Genomic DNA, 18,646 nt, shown 5'->3' with positions numbered 1-18,646 from the left:
AGAGGCGGCCAAAGAAAGAATTGGTTTTGGGGGTGACTAGAGAGATATACCTGCTGGAGCGTGTGCTACAGGTGGGAGATGCTATGGTGACCAGCAAGCTGAGATAAGGGGGGACTTTACCTAGCAGGGTCTTGTAGATGACATGGTTTTGTGGGTTTGGCGACGAGTATGAAGCGAGGGCCAGCCAACGAGAGCGTACAGGTCGCAATGGTGGGTAGTATATGGGGCTTTGGTGACAAAACGGATTGCACTGTGATAGACTGCATCCAATTTGTTGAGTAGGGTATTGGAGGCTATTTTGTAAATGACATCGCCAAAGTCGAGGATTGGTAGGATGGTCAGTTTTACAAGGGTATGTTTGGCAGCATGAGTGAAGGATGCTTTGTTGCGAAATAGGAAGCCAATTCTAGATTTAACTTTGGATTGGAGATGTTTGATATGGGTCTGGAAGGAGAGTTTACAGTCTAACCAGACACCTAAGTATTTGTAGTTGTCCACGTATTCTAAGTCAGAGCCGTCCAGAGTAGTGATGTTGGACAGGCGGGTAGGTGCAGGTAGCGATCGGTTGAAGAGCATGCATTTATATCACAACCATTAAACTCTGTAACTGTTTTAAAATCACCATTGCCCTCATGGTGAAATCCCTGGTTTTCTTCCTCTCCGGCAACTGAGTTAGGAAGGATGCCTGTATCTTTGTAGTGACTGGGTGCATTGATACACCATCCAAAGCCTAATTAATAACTTAACCATGATATTCAGCGTCTGCTTTTTTGTATTTTTATACATCTACCAATCGGTGCCCTTCTTTGTGTTGGCATTGAAAAACCTCCCTGGTCTTTGTGGTTGAATCTGTGCTTGAAATTCACTACTCGATTGAGGGAGCTTAAAGATACTTGTATGTGTGGGGTACAGAAATAGGGGGAGTCATTAAAAAAACATGTTAACCACTATTATTATTGGGAACCCTGATATAGCCTCTCCCTTTCCAACATTTCATGTACAAGCTTTCGAGTATGGTGGCCAGAGGGGATCTATCTGTCAGTCTTTCTTTCTGGCTCTGTCTGTACAACGCAGCAATATAATTATGTTCATTACACGGGGAGATGTTTTCCTCATGTGTTGGTACTCTGAGCTAGGCAGCGAGCACAGTTTTAATATTCAGATCACACAGAGGGAGGTCATTCAAGCTGTTGCTGAGCTCTTGTACGTGATCTGCTTGCCTGGTTGGAGCTGCTGCATCAAATCGGCTAGGCAACAGCTGCAGTCTGTGCTGCTAGGGCAAAGTCTCATCACATGAGCAGACCCTCTAGCAAGTGATTGGTCCTCCTGATCAACATTTTATCTACTTCATTTTTATTTTCACACACACAAACAGACTACGTCATACAGTTGAAGTCGGAAGTTTACATACACCTTAGCCAAATAAATTTAAACTCAGTTTTTCACAATTCCTGACATTTAATACAAGTAAAAATTCCATCTTAGTGGATCACCACTTTATTTTAAGAATGTGAAATGTCAGAATAATAGTAGAGAGAATGATTTATTTCAGCTTTTATTTCTTTCATCACATTCCCAGTGGGTCAGAAATGTACATACACTCAATCAGTATTTGGAGCATTGCCTTCAGTATTTGGTAGCATTGGCTTCAGTATTTGGAGCATTGCCTTCAGTATTTGGTAGCACAATATATCATTCTTGTTTTAATTTGTCATATTATCTTATGTTGTTCTTGTTTGCAACACTTCTGTACTCTGTTCTGTATTTTATGTTTTATGTGGACCCCAGGAAGAGTAACTGCTTCATGTGGACATTTAAAAGAGATCTTAAAACACACCTTTTTAGATAATTTCCTTATGGTGCTATTTTAGTATTTCCGTTTTCATTGTTATTCTTTTGTTTTTTTATCCTCCTATGTTGATATTTTTTCCACTAATTGGTCTTTTGACCAATCACATCAGATCTTTTCACATCAGCTCTTTTTCAGGGCTGATCTGATTAGTCAAAAGACCAATTGGCGAGAAAAATATCAGAATTGTGCTGCCTGTGTAAATACAGCCATAGAAAACTGAATGTAGGAGGAGGAGGCATGTAAAGAACCCACCTAAAACAGGGAAATTTGTTGGAAAGCAGTGGATTGACATTGCTGCAGCCACAGGGTGAAAAGAACGAGCAATCAGGTGGGCAGGCAATTAAGAGACACATTTCAACTTATAAAACATATCTGTTGCCTATTAGAAACTAGATGTTATGACAGACAGAGCATCCCCCCACGTTAATGTCTTGTCTCAGGTGTCTGCAAGCAAAATGTGATGAGTAACCTGTCTGATCACCGAAGACTGTGAGAAAGCCTATAGGGAGTAGGTCAGTGATCTGGCAGTGTGGTGAAATCAACCTCTCCCTTAACTTCAGCAAGACAAAGGAGCTGATCGTGGACTACAGGAAATGGAGGACCAAGCACACCCCCATCCACATTGACGGGGCTATTTTCATGATCCACACACACCAACACAGTCGTGAATGCACGACAACGCCTCTTCCCCATCAGGAGGCTGAAAAGATTTGTCATGGGCCCTCAGATCTTTAAAATGTTCTACAGCTGCACCATTGAGAGCATCATAACTGGCTGCATCACCACTTGGTATGGCAGCTGCTTGGCATGCAACCACAAGACGCAACAGAATGTAGTGCGTAAGGCAGGGTACATCACTGTTTCCGAGCTCCCTGCCATCCAGGAAGTCTATAACAGGCGGTGTCAGAGGAAGGCCCTAACAATTGTCAAAGACTCCAGCCTCGCACCGCAAGAGGTAATGATGAACCAGGTCTGGAACCAACAGAGCCCTGAACAGCTTCTACCCCTAAGCCATAAGACGGCTAAATAGTTAGTCCGGGTAGCTATTGGTTAACTATTTAACTATCTGTATTGACCCTTTTTGCACTAACTCTTTTGAATCATCACATACACTGCTGCTACTGTTTATTATCTATCCTGTTGCCTAGTCACTTTATCTATACCTATATGTACATATCTACCTTAATTACCTTATACACCTGCACATTGACTCTGTACTGGTACCCCATGTACAGTACCAGTCAAAAGTTTGAACACACCTACTCATTCCAGGGTTTCTCTTTATTTTTACTATTTTCTACATTGTAGAATAATAGTGAAGACATAAAAACTATGATATAACACATATGGAATGATGTAGTAACCAAAAAAGTGTTAAACAAATCAAAATATATTTTACATTTGAGATTCTTTGCACACTCTTGGCATTATCTCAGCCAGCTTCATGAGGTAGTCACCTGGAATGCATTTCAATTTACAGGTGTGCGTTGTAAAAAAGTTAATTTGTGGAATTTCTTTCCTTGTCAATGCGTTTTAGCCAATCAGTTGTGTTGTGACAAGTTAGGTGTGGTATACAGAAAATAGCCCTATTTGGTAAAAGATCAAGTCCATATTATGGCAAGAACAGCTCAAATAAGCAAAGTGAAATAACAGTCTTACTTTAAGACATGAAGGTCAGTCAATCCGGAAATTTTCAAGAACTTTTAAAGTTTCTTCAAGTGCAGTCGCAAAAAGCATCAAGCGCTATGATGAAACTCTCTCATTAGCACAGCCACAGGAAAGAAATACCCAGAGTTACCTCTACTGCTTAGGATAAGTTAATTAGAAATAACTGCACCTCAGATTGCAGCCCAAAATAAATGCTTCGCAGAGTTCAAGTAATAGATACATCTCAACATCAACTGTTCAAAGGAATCAGGCCTTCATGGTTGAATTACTGCAAAAAAAACACTACTAAAGGACACCAATAATAAGAGACTTGTTGGGCCAGGAAAAACGAGCAATGAACATTAGACCGGTAGAAATCTGTCCTTTGGTCTGATGAGTCCAAATTTTAGATTGTTGGTTCCAACTGCCATGTCTTTGTGAGACGCAGAATAGGTGAACGAATGATCTCTGCATGTGTAATGACCCAAAACACACCTCCAGGCTGTGTAAGGGCTATTTGACCTAGAAGGAGAGTGATGGGGTGCAGCATCAGATTACCTGGCCTCCACAATCACCAAACCTCAACCCAATTTAGATGGTTTGGGATGAGTTGGACTGCAGAGTGAATGAAAAGCAGCCAACAAGTGCTCAGCACATGTGGAAACTCCTTCAAGACTGTTGGAAAAGCATTCAAGGTGAAGCTGGTTGAGGGTGCAAAGTTGTCATCAAGGCAAAGGGAGGCTACTTTGAAGAATCTCAAATATATAAAATATATTTTTGATTTGTTTAACACTTTTTTGGTAACTACATGATTCTATATGCGTTATTTCGTAGTTTTGATGTCTTCACTATTATTCTACAATGTAGAAAATAGTAAAAAAATAAAGAAAACCCCTTGAATGTGTAGGTGTGTCCAAACTTTTTCCTGGTACTGTATATAGATAGCCAAGTTATCGTTATCCACTGTGCACTTATTCCTTCTGTTATTATTTGTCTATTATTTCGAAACGTTTCTCTCTACATTGTTAGGAAGGGCCCATAAGCATTTCACTGTGAAGTCTACACCTGTTGTTTTATGAAGCACGTGACAAATAAAATAGGGTTTTGATTAGATTTTTTTTCAAACGCTTCCACCTAACTGTTTTGTTTTAAGTGCACTAAGAACTAATGTAGCAACATTTGACAGTAGCTGTTTGTGTCATATTTGGTTGCGGTTGTTCAATTTGATGATTTTAAAAATATCCTGCAGAAGATACAGCAAGGACACAATGAATTCCATCAAAGGTTTTTCTGAAATTAACAAGGAATAGAGAACATACTACGAACGATGATTTGGAATCCGGTTCACGGAAAAATATGGAGGAAGCGGTCGATGAAGTGAATTCTGAATCTTATGGCAGTAGAATCAAGGAGAACTAGAATATTGTCCAAAATGGAAAACAAAGCAAAGTAGTGTACAGTGATGAGAATGATCCTTCGTATCTAGTAGGAGTACGGGTTGTTAATGAGGAGCAGCTGAGCAGATTGCCAATATTGAAGAAACCATTTGACATATCTAAACTGGTGGAGAGGGTGCTGGGTAAAGTGAAGGTTGTGAAGATCACAAGAGGCGGGCTTGTTTAGATTTTTTGTGCTTCTGCGGATCAGAAGGAACGTTCGTTGCATCTCACTCGGTTTGATAAATTTGAAGTGTCGTGTGTGTCTCTTTGGAACAGGGTCTCATGGGAAGTCGATTTTGAAGAGATTAAAAATATTCCTGGAATGATTGATGCACGTAGGATGAATCGTGTGGTGAATGGTAAAAAAGTGAAGAGTCTATCTGTTCTTTTGTTTTTTGATATGGGAGTCTCCCTACTCAAGTGCAGTTTGGGTAAACATACTACAGAGTCAGAGCATTCATCCCATGACCATTCATTGTAAAGCATTTGGTCATGTTTCAAGTGTTTGCAGAAGGGAGAAGCCGAGATGTCCAAGTTGTGGAAAAGATCATATCATGTGTTTAAAAAGTGAGGAAAATGTGACATGTTGCAATTACGGTGGGAACCATGAAGCTACATCTTTTGATTGCTCGACAAGGGTGAAAGAGACTGAGTTGCCAAAGTCAGGGCTGTCCAGAGCATTTCATATGCAGATGCGGTTAAAAAGTTTGAGGGTTTGAATGTTGCTCCTGAAGAGTCCATGGTGGTGAATAGGCCTTCAATGTAGGCTGCAGGGGTTGCCTTTCACCAGCAGGATCCTGGCATTTTAAAGGTTAAGAAGGTGGACTTTGTGGCATTTATAGCTATGGTGATTAATGGCACTGCCAAGGTTGAGAGAAGGTCCAGGAAGATAGATATCATTGTAAATGCGGCGTAGCGGCTCCAGGGACTGAAAGATTTCTCGGCAGAGGAGTTACATGGAATATTGTCACAAGCCGTACCACCCTCTCAGGTTCTAGAGCCTAATATGGGAGATTTGAAAGAAGGAGAAGTTGTTTTGTTTTGGTAATGTCAATGTATTATTTTTATTTAGGTGGATTAAATTAGTTTCCCTATCACATATGTATTTTCTTTTTTACCTTGTTTCGTTTTTCAACCGGTCCAGTTGGTGGCTGCAATACACCTTTTTGGGTTGAAGTCATAAAATCCACAGAAGGAGAATTTTAGGGTTAGTCTACCACCTAGTGGTTATTTTAAGTGACTGCAATTAATGGCAAAAGAGTACGGTATAGCATACCACACATGTGGCGTGTGGGATGCCACATTCACCATATGAATGGTGTGATTGGTAAGATGTTTCCACCTTTTAATGGGGTGTTTGGTGGCTAATCGAGTGGGTATACACTAGGAGAAATTTGGAGAATTATTGTAGTTCATTCATTGTCATCATATTGGGTTTTTGAGAACTGTGAGGATTTCCGCCGCGGAGGGATACATATATACCAATATATATAGGGCCTGTTGTCCGGACCTCTGACAGTCTCTATGGGTGTGCCACAGGGTTCAATTCACGGGCCGACTCTCTTTTCTGTATACATCAATGATGTTGCTCTTGATGCTGGTGATTTTCTACGCAGACGACACCATTCTGTATACTCCTGGCACCTCCTTGGACACTGTGTTAACTAACCTCCAGACGAGCTTCAATGCCATACAACTCTTCTTCCGTGGCCTCCAACTGCTCTTAAACGCAGGTAAAACTAAATGCTTGCTATTCAATCGATCATTGCCCGCACCTGCTCGCCCGTCCAGCATCACTACTCTGGACGGCTCTGACTTAAAATACATGGACAACTACAAATACCTGGGTGTCTGGTTAGACTGTAAACTCTCATTCCAGACTCACATTAAGCATCTCCAGTCCAAAATTAAATCTAGAATCGATTTACTTTATCACAACAAAGCATCCTTCACTCATGCTTCCAAACATACCCTCGTAAAACTGTCCATCCTACCGATCCTCGACTTCGGTGATGTCATCTATAAAATAGCCTCCAACACTCTACTCAACAAACTGGATGCATTCTATCACAGTGCCATCCGTTTTGTCACCAAAGTCCCATACACTACCCACCATTGCGACCTGTACGCTCTCGTTGGTTGGCCCTCACTTCATACTCGTCGCCAGACCCACTGGCTACAGGTTATCTACAAGTCTCTGCTAGGTAAAGCACCGCCTTATCTCAGCTCACTGGTCACCATAGCAGCACCCACCCATAGCACGCGCTCCAGCAGGTATATCTCACTGGTCACCCCCAAAGCCAATTCCTCCTTTGGTCGTCTTTCCTTCCAGTTCTCTGCTGCCCATGACTGGAACAAATTGCAAAAATCTCTGAAGCTGGAGACTCACATCTCCCTCACTAGCTTGAAGCAACAGCTGTCAGAGCAGCTTACAGATCACTGCACCTGTACATAGCCCATCTATCTACCTACCTCATCCCCATACTGGTATTTATTTATTTTGCTCTTTTGCACCCCAGTATCTCTACCTGCACATTCATCTTCTGCCGATCTACCATTCCAGTGTTTAATTGCTATATTGTAATTACTTCGCCACCATGGCCTATTTATTTCCTTAACTTACCTCATTTGCACTCACTGTATATAGACTTTTTGTTTTCTTTTGTTCTACTGTATTATTGACTGTATGTTTTGTTTATTCCATGTGCAACTCTGTGTTGTTGTATGTGTCGAATTGCTACGCTTTATCTTGGCCAGGTCGCAGTTGCAAATGAGAACTTGTTCTCAACTAGCCTACCTGGTTAAATAAAGTTGAAATATAAATAAATAACAAAATAAATATATACCAATATATTGGAGTGATCCATATAGCTCACATAACCCTGGTTACATATGTAACCTTCGTTGTGTTAACGTTAGTTTAGTCAAACAACTCTGGCTAGCACTGTTGTGGCGCACTCTCACGTTTTGTTTGCACAACTCAATGATTCAGCCCTTTTGAGGCCTTTGGTTTGATTAACTATGTATTCAGTGGACGATAACCACAATTCACCTTAAACTAGAGGAAAACCCCTATGCAAACTCACTGTTAGGTAGCTATGCTGTTATCCCGCCTTAAAGCGACCGAGTAGATCACGTGTCAAAACAAACCAGCAATATGGTAGCAATGTTTTGGAACATGTTTTCATGTTAATATGACGTGTAAAACAAGACTGACTCAAAATAACGCTAAAGCATATACTAATGTTCAGTGTTTCTATAGGTACCTCAGCTAAATGGGGGGCAGGGTTCCCACTGGTCCTTAAAATCCTTGAAAGTTTGTGAATTTAAGAAACAAAATCAAGGCCGTAAGTTTTTGAAAATAGACATTGGTAATTGAAAGTGCTTGAATTTATATATTTTGTGCAAGAATAGAAATTAAAGTTCTTTAGATTTCTATTTGTTTATTTAACATCAGTAATAGGCTAAGTTCCGTTGTCTGCATGTCTCCCACCACCTGTGCGTCCTTGTTTCACAAGCCACCTACCTCGAGAAAGGGCGACGGTTACGTGCATGAGTGATTGAGCAAGCGACAAAACTAACGTTAAGTGGACCTTCAGCTATGCCTGGAAAATGTCAATTCCAGGACTCGTGGCTCACCAAAGAAATGCACAAAGACTGGCTTGTTAAAGATCCGCAAGGCATCTATATGCCCCGATGCAGAGCCCGCAACAAATCAATAAAAGTTCACGCCATGGGCGACGCAGCTGTGACGAGCCATGCTACTTGAGCATCATACAGGACCGCACTCCGCAAGTTATAAGCAGGTAGGTCCTACCCCTGGTAACATGTAGAAAGGAATACAATAACCATACGTAGTAACTAACGTTAATTAGTTAGCTAAATTGTTCAATCTCTAAGTGCTTGGGAAATTAACTCAAACGTTACAGTATTCGGTCAATTTAACGTTTTGCTATGTTAGTTAACGTTATCTAGATGTCTGTCAGTTCTCCCACAGAATCACACCTGTCAACATAGTGCTAGCTAGATAACGTTAGCTAAGTTGTTAACGTTATGTGAGCCAATTTGAAGCAAGCAGAGCATTTAAAAATAAATTACAGTTTGCTAACGTTAGCTGTGTAGTATCTGGGATTTACATCTGTTTATATTAGTTACTATGCTGTTACTAAGCAGTAATGTATTACGGCAGTGTTACGTTACTACACTTAATAGGAAATGCACATGCGCACTACGGTGCCGCGAACTAGGGTGCAGCGAACTGATTTTGACTAAACGAAAACTAACTACTCCCGTCTCCTGCCTGGTCATTTCTCCACAACACAAATATTACAAGCTGAAAGTTTACATTTAAAGGACGTTCACTAGACGTTTCATGACTAATGCTAGCTAAAGTTAGCCAGCTAGCTAGTCATTCATTAGACTTAAGACACTTATTTTCTTACAGCTCCCATTCTATTGAACTATGTGGAAAAGTCAACGTCATCTACATCACCACCTACACAATCTTCTACCACATTCACCACCACCTCAAGACAGTCCGTCATAACTCGTCATAAGAAGACACATTGCGGGCTGAGACATTGTGGTGTCTGAATATGATGGAGTCTCACTACACAATGCAGATAGCCCGGTCAGCCAATGTGCGGGAGCACTGGTTGGTCGGGCCAATTCAAGTAGTATGTACATGAATGTATAGTTAAAGTGACTATGAGAGAGTAGCAGCAGCGTAAGAGGGGTTGGGGGGCACACTCAGTGAGCAGAGAAGTGACACCATTCCTCACACGCTACCAGACCCGATAAGTCCGTGGTGCCATTTCTCTCTACAGACTTGTTCAAGCTGCTTAAGAGCTTGATGAGCAGATTCATTAAGCCAGACCTCATGAAAGAAGCAAAGACCCCTCAAAAACCTATTGATGTCGAGGTGAGCCAGTCATCCAATCACATCGACTCCTCACAGGTCGACTTGGGTTTTGTTACTTGAAGAATTGTGAGAGACTGAGGGAAGAAAATTGGACAAACATTGATGGACATCAAAATCGCTTGCAAGAAGTGTATTCTCACAACTGTTAACAAACTCATTGAGAAATCTCCATTGAAGTACACTCTGGTCTCGCATCTGTCTTTCTTGGATCCAAGGTAAATGGAAGGATGCTGTGTACAGCAAAATTGAAGACCCTGACCTACCTTGTAAATGGTCTTGTTTTTGTAGTTAGGATTAGCTAACCAGATTACATGAAACGTCACTTTCCATCTGTTTTAGATTAGTGAAAAGGAATCATGCTTTAAACATTCCTAGTATGATCCTTGTATGTTTTAGCTAAGTTGGTTAATAACCATGTCATAACGTATGGACAAACAGGACAGTGAGTATAGATGCGTGAGTGGTACTTTTTTCATGGTGTCTGTGACCACTCTACCTTTTCATTGTCTCACCAGGTAAATTCCTGTCAATAAACTGTTGGACCCCAAGTATGATGCCAATGTGCCAGAAGATAACAGGTTTCATCCAAGCATGCTCTCCCAATATTTAAAGCGTCTCAAGGTATGTCTTCCATGATGTTGACATGTGTTTACTAGTCTTGTCTCTCTTTGGGAAATATAAATCAGTGCTCTATTCACCACAGTAGTCTGTCAACATGTGTTTTGTGTATTCTCTGGGTTAAAATGGGTTTGCTTGTTGATCTAACAAACACTACCGACTTCTACAGTATGACCCCAACGAGATCGAGAACGAGGGTGTTACATGTGTGAAGCTTCAGTGCAAAGGGTACGTATGAGTGACCTGTTTAAAACTCAAGATTAATTCTCCATGTTTACAAATGCCACTAGTTGATTGATCTGATGTGATGTGTTCGTTCCTTGTTTAACTATGGAGAGTGTTCTTCAACAGAGACTACTGAGATGTTCATCAGACTGTGAGCCCTTCATGGAGAAGACTACCACTGATAGGTAAGGAATGCAATGCATGCAAGGTTTTTTTACTGGAGCTGTATATTTCCTTTTCTTTGTTCTTGTCTGGGGTATTGTTCATACAGAAACACATGTTGTGGATAAAAATGTTTTTGTTTAGTTTTGATAGCAGTCAAGGGGTAAAATACAGTCACATTTGAACTTGGTGATACATTATCCCAAAGTATATACAACATTCTCTTTGGGGTGTTGTATTGTAGCATATTTTCCTGACAACTCAGTGGGCGTGGCGTTTGGCCAGAGCGATGTGGATGGTTAGCCATGTCTTGCAATGGAAACCGTTTACAGTTTTTGAACTAAACTGAAGCAAATGGAGCAAACTGAACAAATCAGGTAGCGACCTACCTGAATTTGTTCAATAGAAACTCGTTTTCGTTGAAAAACCCATTTCGTTTGGAGCACACGGTTTCTGTTACAAAAGGTTTTGCAACAGAATCAGTGTAATGAATACACCCCAGGCGAGTAGCAAACAGTAACAACAAAATAGATTATCAAAGTAAGATGAGGTACAGGTTTGTCCACTAGGGGGAGCCAGAATATAACTAAACAGTTCTAATCTTTTTAGTACTAACCAGACACCCTCCCTTCCTAATATTCCATCAGCTATTTCTGAAAATATGCATTTTGTTTGTAAATACTATAAAACGGGTTTGCTAAATATTAAGTCGAAGTAATTGCATCGTCACATAGGCTTTCTTGTAGAATTATAACCAAGTGTGTTGGTTGGTGGTCTGCTCTGCACATAATATGAAACACATATCTGACTGAAATTGGTACTAACCAGACAGCAGGATATTAATAAACAAATTTGATGGGAATCTGAAATGTGTAGAGGCTTTTGCAGGTGCCATGTTTAGTATAGCTCACCATATGTGTGTATGCAATCACTTTGTAGCTCAGCATGTGACCTGTCTGAGTCTAACTCAGAAGCCTAGGGTTTGGAAAGACCCAACTGGACCCCTGCTGCTTAGAGGCTTGAAGGCAGATAAACCAATTTCAAAACATTGCAGTCATGAATGATAAATGCAAAACCTCCCCTGTTGTGCTTTTTTTGTATGTCCTTGAGCATCTAGTGGGAGATGGTAAAGTGTGCAGAGGGAAATAAATATTTCTCAGGTTGGAATATATGAATGTCATTATAAAGATGTCCTCCTGTTGGCCACCTGTTGATCTTTATCTGTTGTCTCTCTGGTATTAATGCAGATGTTGAAATTAGACAGCGGGCCCTGTGAATGTAACCCTCCTACAATCCCCCCATCATCATTACTGGAGATTTCATCTCCATTTGTGCTGCCAGACAGACGTCTTGTCCTGTCTGACGGACAGGGTGTTACAGCAGTCAAGTTGAGGTCAATCAGTGGAAACGTGCATCCAATGGAGATTACCATGCATTGACTATTCAGACTGTATCAGAGGGGGGAGAGAAATATTTTTATCCTGATTACTACGATAAGTCCAGATTGACTTTCTATGACCTTACTTTCAGAGATTTTGTCAGATCTCATAGTGGCTGGTCTACCCAGTTCTCATTTTATACCACTCTCCAATTATTCCTATCTAAAGTTAAATAAAAACGTCTGAATACCAATGACCAACTGCATCATGGCCGAGGGAGATGCTTCAGACTGACACGGCATGGAGTCTAAAATCCATAGAAAATTTCCCCCCAAACCACCCCTGAATGCTGATAGAGGCTCTGCCATGAACATTTTTAAAGTGGAGTGAAGATTTAGTTTGTCATTATTATCCATCCCTGCCTTGAAGATCAAAGCAAACATGAACCGATTCCCTGTGTGCCCTGGCATTTTCTTTCCTCTCCCCTAGCGTTAGATTGCGTCTGCCGTCCGTATCAATTAAACGACTCCGTGTAAGAGTGCTGGTCTAGGATCAGGCTCTCCATGTCCATTTATTATAATCAAAAAAGCAAAACTGTTCCTAAATCATCACTCCTACTCTGAGATGCTTTAAGAATACAGGCCCTGGAGTATGTAGCATAACCTCCAGTTGGCTGATGAACTGGTTTTAAATATGAGGCTCCCACCTAGAGAAGTACCAGCACACAGTTAAGCTGGGTGTACGCTACACTAATTTGGCCCAACTTAACTGCCCAGTACAAGTTTTAGAGATGGGAGACAATCCCCATGTCGTTGCTTACTCGGCGTGCATCCGTTTTAATGTTACGCCTCAATCACTCCGACAGCTTCACTGCCAAAATGTTACGCAGCATCATCTGGATATGTGTGCAAATAAAGTTTCTGCTGCCATTTCTGTCAAGCCGTTTACGCATGCAGTTTGATGCATACGTTCGATAAATCCATCATATGCACCACACAGAACGCACTGCCTCTGAAACGCAATGCTGCAAGGCAAACGCAGCTTTCCATTAAGTTAATATACTTTTGGTGTACCAAAATGCAATGATGCTATCAGTGTAAACGAGGCGTTAGCGTCAGAGACTCAACCTGAGTGCTACCAATCCCATCATTGAGCAGTTCCAGACATCCCAATATTTTCAAACATGTTTGATTTTGACACAATATCTGCAATACTCTTGTAGTGTGAGATGTGCAACTTCAAGTTGAGAACGGTGATCAGCAATAGCCAATGAGAGCTCGTCAAAGAAGCCAGTGATATTACGTTGTTTTGCATCACCCAGAATGTGTAGACTCGAGCAGGAGGCATGACTACTACTAGTATGCGTTTGTACTTGCCTTTTAACCAAAGCGTCAAATCGTTACAGCTCTGAAGTTCACAAGCAATGTTATTCAATTCAAAATGTTGGTTAGAACATTTCAACTCTATGGCAAGCATGAATGTCTGACTGAAAACATTTGAAGCTGCTTTCAACCACAGCTCGTTCTAGCTACGTTAACAATCTAATCACATTGTTTTTGCGAGACAGCGTGGTGGAATGGAGATTCCTCATGACCAAGTGAAGAATGGTGTAGTTTGTGACACCTCGTCTGTGCCAGATTGTTTAGTGTGGCACCACTACGTTGGCAAGACAAACTACAGGAAAGACAGTCGTTTAATGTGAGAGGCTCTGCGAGGTTAAGATTTTGAAAGTCGTGTAGTGAACACCCGGCATAAGGGCTCTCTCAGGAGGATTCAGTGGGCGTTATGCGTAGCCAGGCCACCACCACCTCCTCTCTTCACAGATAGGACTATTGATTTAGCAAGAGAGAGATGGTTGGAAAATGACAGGGTTATTGGACTGTCTCATTTGCATTTCATTGAATATCAAATGTATTTATAAAGCCCTTTTTACATCAGAAGATATCACAAAGTGCTTGTACAGAAACTCAACCTAAAACAGCAAGCAATGCAGATATAGAAGCACAATTGCAAGTACACACAATTGTAGTAGTAGGGACAGATGGGCACTTTGCTTGATTGTCTTAAGCAGTGTCTCTCTCTTTCTTCTCCCACAGGTGTCCACTGCACGTACGGCTTCAATCGGACAGGCTTTCTGATCTGTGCATACCTGGTGGAGAAGATGGATTGGAGGTAAGGCCTAGCCATCCCAATCAAGCAGCACCACAGGGAACTGTGTTTGTTACGCTCTGTCTGTCTGTCCGGCCGTCCGCCAGCTAGCCAAATCACTTAATGGATTCCAATATTGACCACACAATCAACACAATTCCCAGAGTGGTTTGTTTTGTGTCACTCCTCTGTGTTCAGGATGTACTTATCTTGTCCCCTAAGGGGGTGTAGCCATGTTGCAGTGGAAGCAGACTTAAGACGTCAGCATACTTCAGCTGGCGCCTAGCTGAACTCGGCTAGCCGACTCGAACGAAAGTCCCTTAAAAGACTGCTTGCATACGAGAAAAAAAGGGAATAGTACTGTTTGTCCATCTTGTGATGCCGTAGCTGGTATAAACTTCTTCACAATACGCTGTATTAACATAAGAAAACTCAAGAAATCTGTCATTCATTAATCGCACAATTTTACGTCTAACTAAGACGTTTGGTTTAGTATTTTTCAATTAACATTTTTTGCATGAAAACAAGTCTCTCGTTGAATGACTACAAAGACTTCGTTGAAGGGTCCCTACTATTATCCAATCACCGACGAAGGGGCGAAGACTTCGGTTTATGCACAAACTGTTTTGGCTGGGAAGCATGCGGACTCCTTTAGCCTTGTAGTTTATTGGATTGGGTTCTATTTCAACTATCTCTGCCTGCCCAAACCACCTGATAAGCCCCAATACAAAACCAATAACTTCATTGACAACTCTGCAATTATGGCCTCTGGGTTATTTTTTTTGTGATTTTAAAGTTTTTATTATTTTAGGCCAGAACAGAAAATAGCAAACCAATATACATTATACACATAGATTTATGTTAAGTCATGTGGACCAAATTGTAGCAAGTGATTTGGGTTTCTTGATCTGAAAACAAGGCTCCCTGAATTTTAGCAGCATATCAAATGTGCGACGCGGGCTGGCAGCATTCTGGATCATTGCTACTCTAACTTCCGTGACGCATACAAAGCCCTCCCTTGCCCTCCTTTTGGAACATCTGACCACTACTCCATTTTGTTGCTCCCAGCCTATTGACAGAAACTAAAACAGGAAACGGCTGTGCTCAGGTCTGTTCAACGCTTTTCCGACCAATCAGATTCCACGCTTCAAGATTGCTTCTATCACGTGAACTGGGATATGTTCCGGATAGCCTCAGACAACAACATTGATGTATACGGTGAGCGAGTTTATTAGCAAGTGCATCAGTGATGTTGTACCCATGGTGACTATTAAAACCTTCCCCAACCAGAAACCGTGGATTGATGGCAGCATTTGCGCAAAACTGAAAGCACAAACCACTGCTTTTAATCAGGGCAACATGACCGAATACAAACAGTGTAGCTATTTCCTCTGCAAGGCGATAAAACAAGCTAAGCATCAGTATAGAGACAAAGTAGAGACGCAATTCAACGGTTCAGACACGAGACGTATGTGGCAGGGTCTGCAGTCAATCACGGATTACAAAAAGAAAACCAGCCCCATCGTGGACACCATCTTGCTCCCAGGCAAATTAAACAACTTCTTTGCTTGCTTTGAGGACAGTACAGTGCCACTGACACGGCCAGCTACCAAAACCTGCAGGCTCTCCTTCACCGCGGCCTTTGTGAGTAAAACATTTAAACTTGTTAACCCTCGCAAGGCTGCCGGCCCAGACGGCATCCCTAGCCGCGTCCTCAGAGCATGCGCAGACCAGCTGGCTGGTGTGCTTATGGACATTCAATCAATCTCTATCCCAGTCTGCTGTTCCCACATGCTTCAAGAGGGCCACCATTTTTCCTGTTCCCAAGAAAGCTAAGTTAACTGAGCTAAACGACTTATCGCCCGGCCTGTAGCACTCACTTCTGTCATCATGAAGTGCTTTGAGAGACTAGTTAAGGATCATATCACCACATGTCCAGGCCCGTCTGAAGTTTGCTGGAGAGCATTTGGATGATCCAGAAGAAGATTGGGAGAATGTCATATAGTCAGATGAAACCAAAATATAACTTTTTGGTAAAAACTCAACTCGTCGTGTTTGGAGGACAAAGAATGCTGAGTTGCATCCAAAGAACACCATACCTACTGTGAAGCATGGGGGTAGAAACATCATTCTTTGGTGCTGTTTTTCTGCAAAGGGACCAGGACGACTGATCCGTGTAAAGGAAAGAATGAATGGGGCCATGTATCGTGAGATTTTGAGTGAAAACCTCCTTCCATCAGCAAGGGCATTGAAGATGAAACGTGGCTGGGTCTTTCCGCATGACAATGATCCCAAACACACCGCCCGGGCAACAAAGGAGTGGCTTCGTAAGAAGCATTTCAAGGTCCTGAAGTGGCCTAGCCAGTCTCCAGATCTCAACCCCATAGAAAATCTTTGGAGGGAGTTGAAAGTCCGTGTCGCCCAGCAACAGCCCCAAAACATCACTGCTCTAGAGGAGATCTGCATGGAGGAATGGGCCAAAATACCAGCAACAGTGTCTGAAAACCTTGTGAAGACTTACATAAAACGTTTGACCTCTGTCATTGCCAACAAAGGGTATATAACAAAGTATTGAGATAAACTTTTGTTATTGACCAAATACTTATTTTCCACCATAATTTGCAAATAAATTCATAAAAAATCCTACAATGTGATTTTCTGGATTTTTTTCTTCTAATTTTGTCTGTCATAGTTTAAGTGTACCTATGATGAAAATTACAGGCCTCTCTCATCTTTTTAAGTGGGAGAACTTGCACAATTGGTGGCTGACTAAATACTTTTTTGCCCCTCTGTATATCCATACACACATGCAGACATATACACATACAAATCATTTTGCAAGCCCAATTTTTCAGTTTTTGATTTGTTAAAAAAGTTTGAAATATCCAATAAATGTCGTTCCACTTCATGATTGTGTCCCACTTGTTGTTGATTCTTCACAAAAAAATACAGTTTTATATCTTTATGTTTGAAGCCTGAAATGTGGCAAAAGGTCGCAAAGTTCAAGGGGGCCGAATACTTTCGCAAGGCACTGTATATGCCAATTATGTGATGATCCGACCGCATTATTTCCACCATCAACACTTTTTAAACGTTTGGTGCCAGAGAGAATGGTATAAGAAAGTAGTCAAGGCGACTAGCTTGATTAAGCCTCCGCCATATATATCTCACTAGGTCAGGGTATTTAAGTCTTCATATAGCCACTAATTCCAATATATCCATGACATTCATGATTTCCTTAAATGCCTGAGGGTGATAGTTTGTAGTGTGATTTCCTTTCCGGTCCATAGAGGTATTTAAGACCGTATTAAGACCGTATTAAAATCTCCCACCATAATAATAGTCTAGTCTAGTGTTGCTTGTAGAGTTGATAAATTATTATATATATTTTCAAAGAAGCTTGGATCATCATTATTCGGACCGTATAGGTTAAAAAGCCATATCTGTTTATTGTCCAATAACATATTTTAAATAATCCATCTACCTTGAGGATCTGTTTGGACAATTTGCACGTTTGGATCAAAATTATTGTTAATCAAGACCATCACCCCTTTTGAATTTCTTTGTCCATGGGAGAAGTATATTTCGCCCCCCCAGTTCTTTTTCTACAAAACTTCATCTAAAACTGTTGAATGGGTTTCCTGTAAACTATATATATTATATTCCTTCTCTTTTAGCCAGGTAAATACTGATGGTCTTTTCTTATTATCTGCTAGGCCATTACAATTGTAACTGGCTATACTTATTTCACCACCTATCATATTGAGACACAACTTTCAATTATTTTTATCAAAATATATGTTCGTAAACGTACCATTAAAAAGTAACATGATGGTTGAGTGTCTATATAGCTGTACCATGATCTTTGCATTTCTACTAAGTAAACCTCCAATTGGTCCCTACTATTCAACCCGCTAAAAGCCCTCCTCATCCCGAGTTGGGTTGTCATCCCAATGCCCGGCAGACCACCCTCGACCCCCTGTATCCCATAACCGACTGGGATCCATCCTTTGAAAAGAGCACACAGTGCCATTTACCGAATTGAAGTAGATTAACTGCCAAATGCATTACCATCACCCTCACCTCAATTTGTATTATATATAGCTGTGGATCATCCTCTATTGTCGCTAACATCTTTTACTCCTTCGCAACAGTTGTGGGATACACACATACACCCACACACACTCAACCCATACCCCCTCACAACCATAAGCTCACTTACTCAACAATTACACCACCCCAGAGCTCAACTCAA

At 41.3% G+C, this 18,646-nt stretch overlaps 1 long non-coding RNA gene across 1 annotated transcript in view; it reads left to right on the top strand.

Moving 5' to 3' along the window:
* The first annotated feature begins 8,067 nt into the window (after positions 1 to 8,067).
* LOC149981434 (uncharacterized) overlaps positions 8,068 to 18,646 on the top strand; it is a 74,930-nt gene continuing 64,351 nt past the window's right edge. Inside the window, exons 1-5 of the long non-coding RNA XR_016497624.1 lie at positions 8,068 to 8,744; positions 10,375 to 10,480; positions 10,647 to 10,705; positions 10,829 to 10,887; positions 14,340 to 14,415. This is a non-coding gene — a long non-coding RNA (uncharacterized LOC149981434). The remainder of the gene's footprint in view (positions 8,745 to 10,374; positions 10,481 to 10,646; positions 10,706 to 10,828; positions 10,888 to 14,339; positions 14,416 to 18,646) is intronic.

This window comes from Oncorhynchus mykiss, chromosome 8, assembly GCF_057628025.1.
Source record: "Oncorhynchus mykiss isolate SJ-2025 chromosome 8, ASM5762802v1, whole genome shotgun sequence".
NCBI classification, from domain to species: Eukaryota; Metazoa; Chordata; class Actinopteri; order Salmoniformes; family Salmonidae; genus Oncorhynchus; species Oncorhynchus mykiss.
This window is presented reverse-complemented; position numbering and strand designations above follow the sequence as displayed.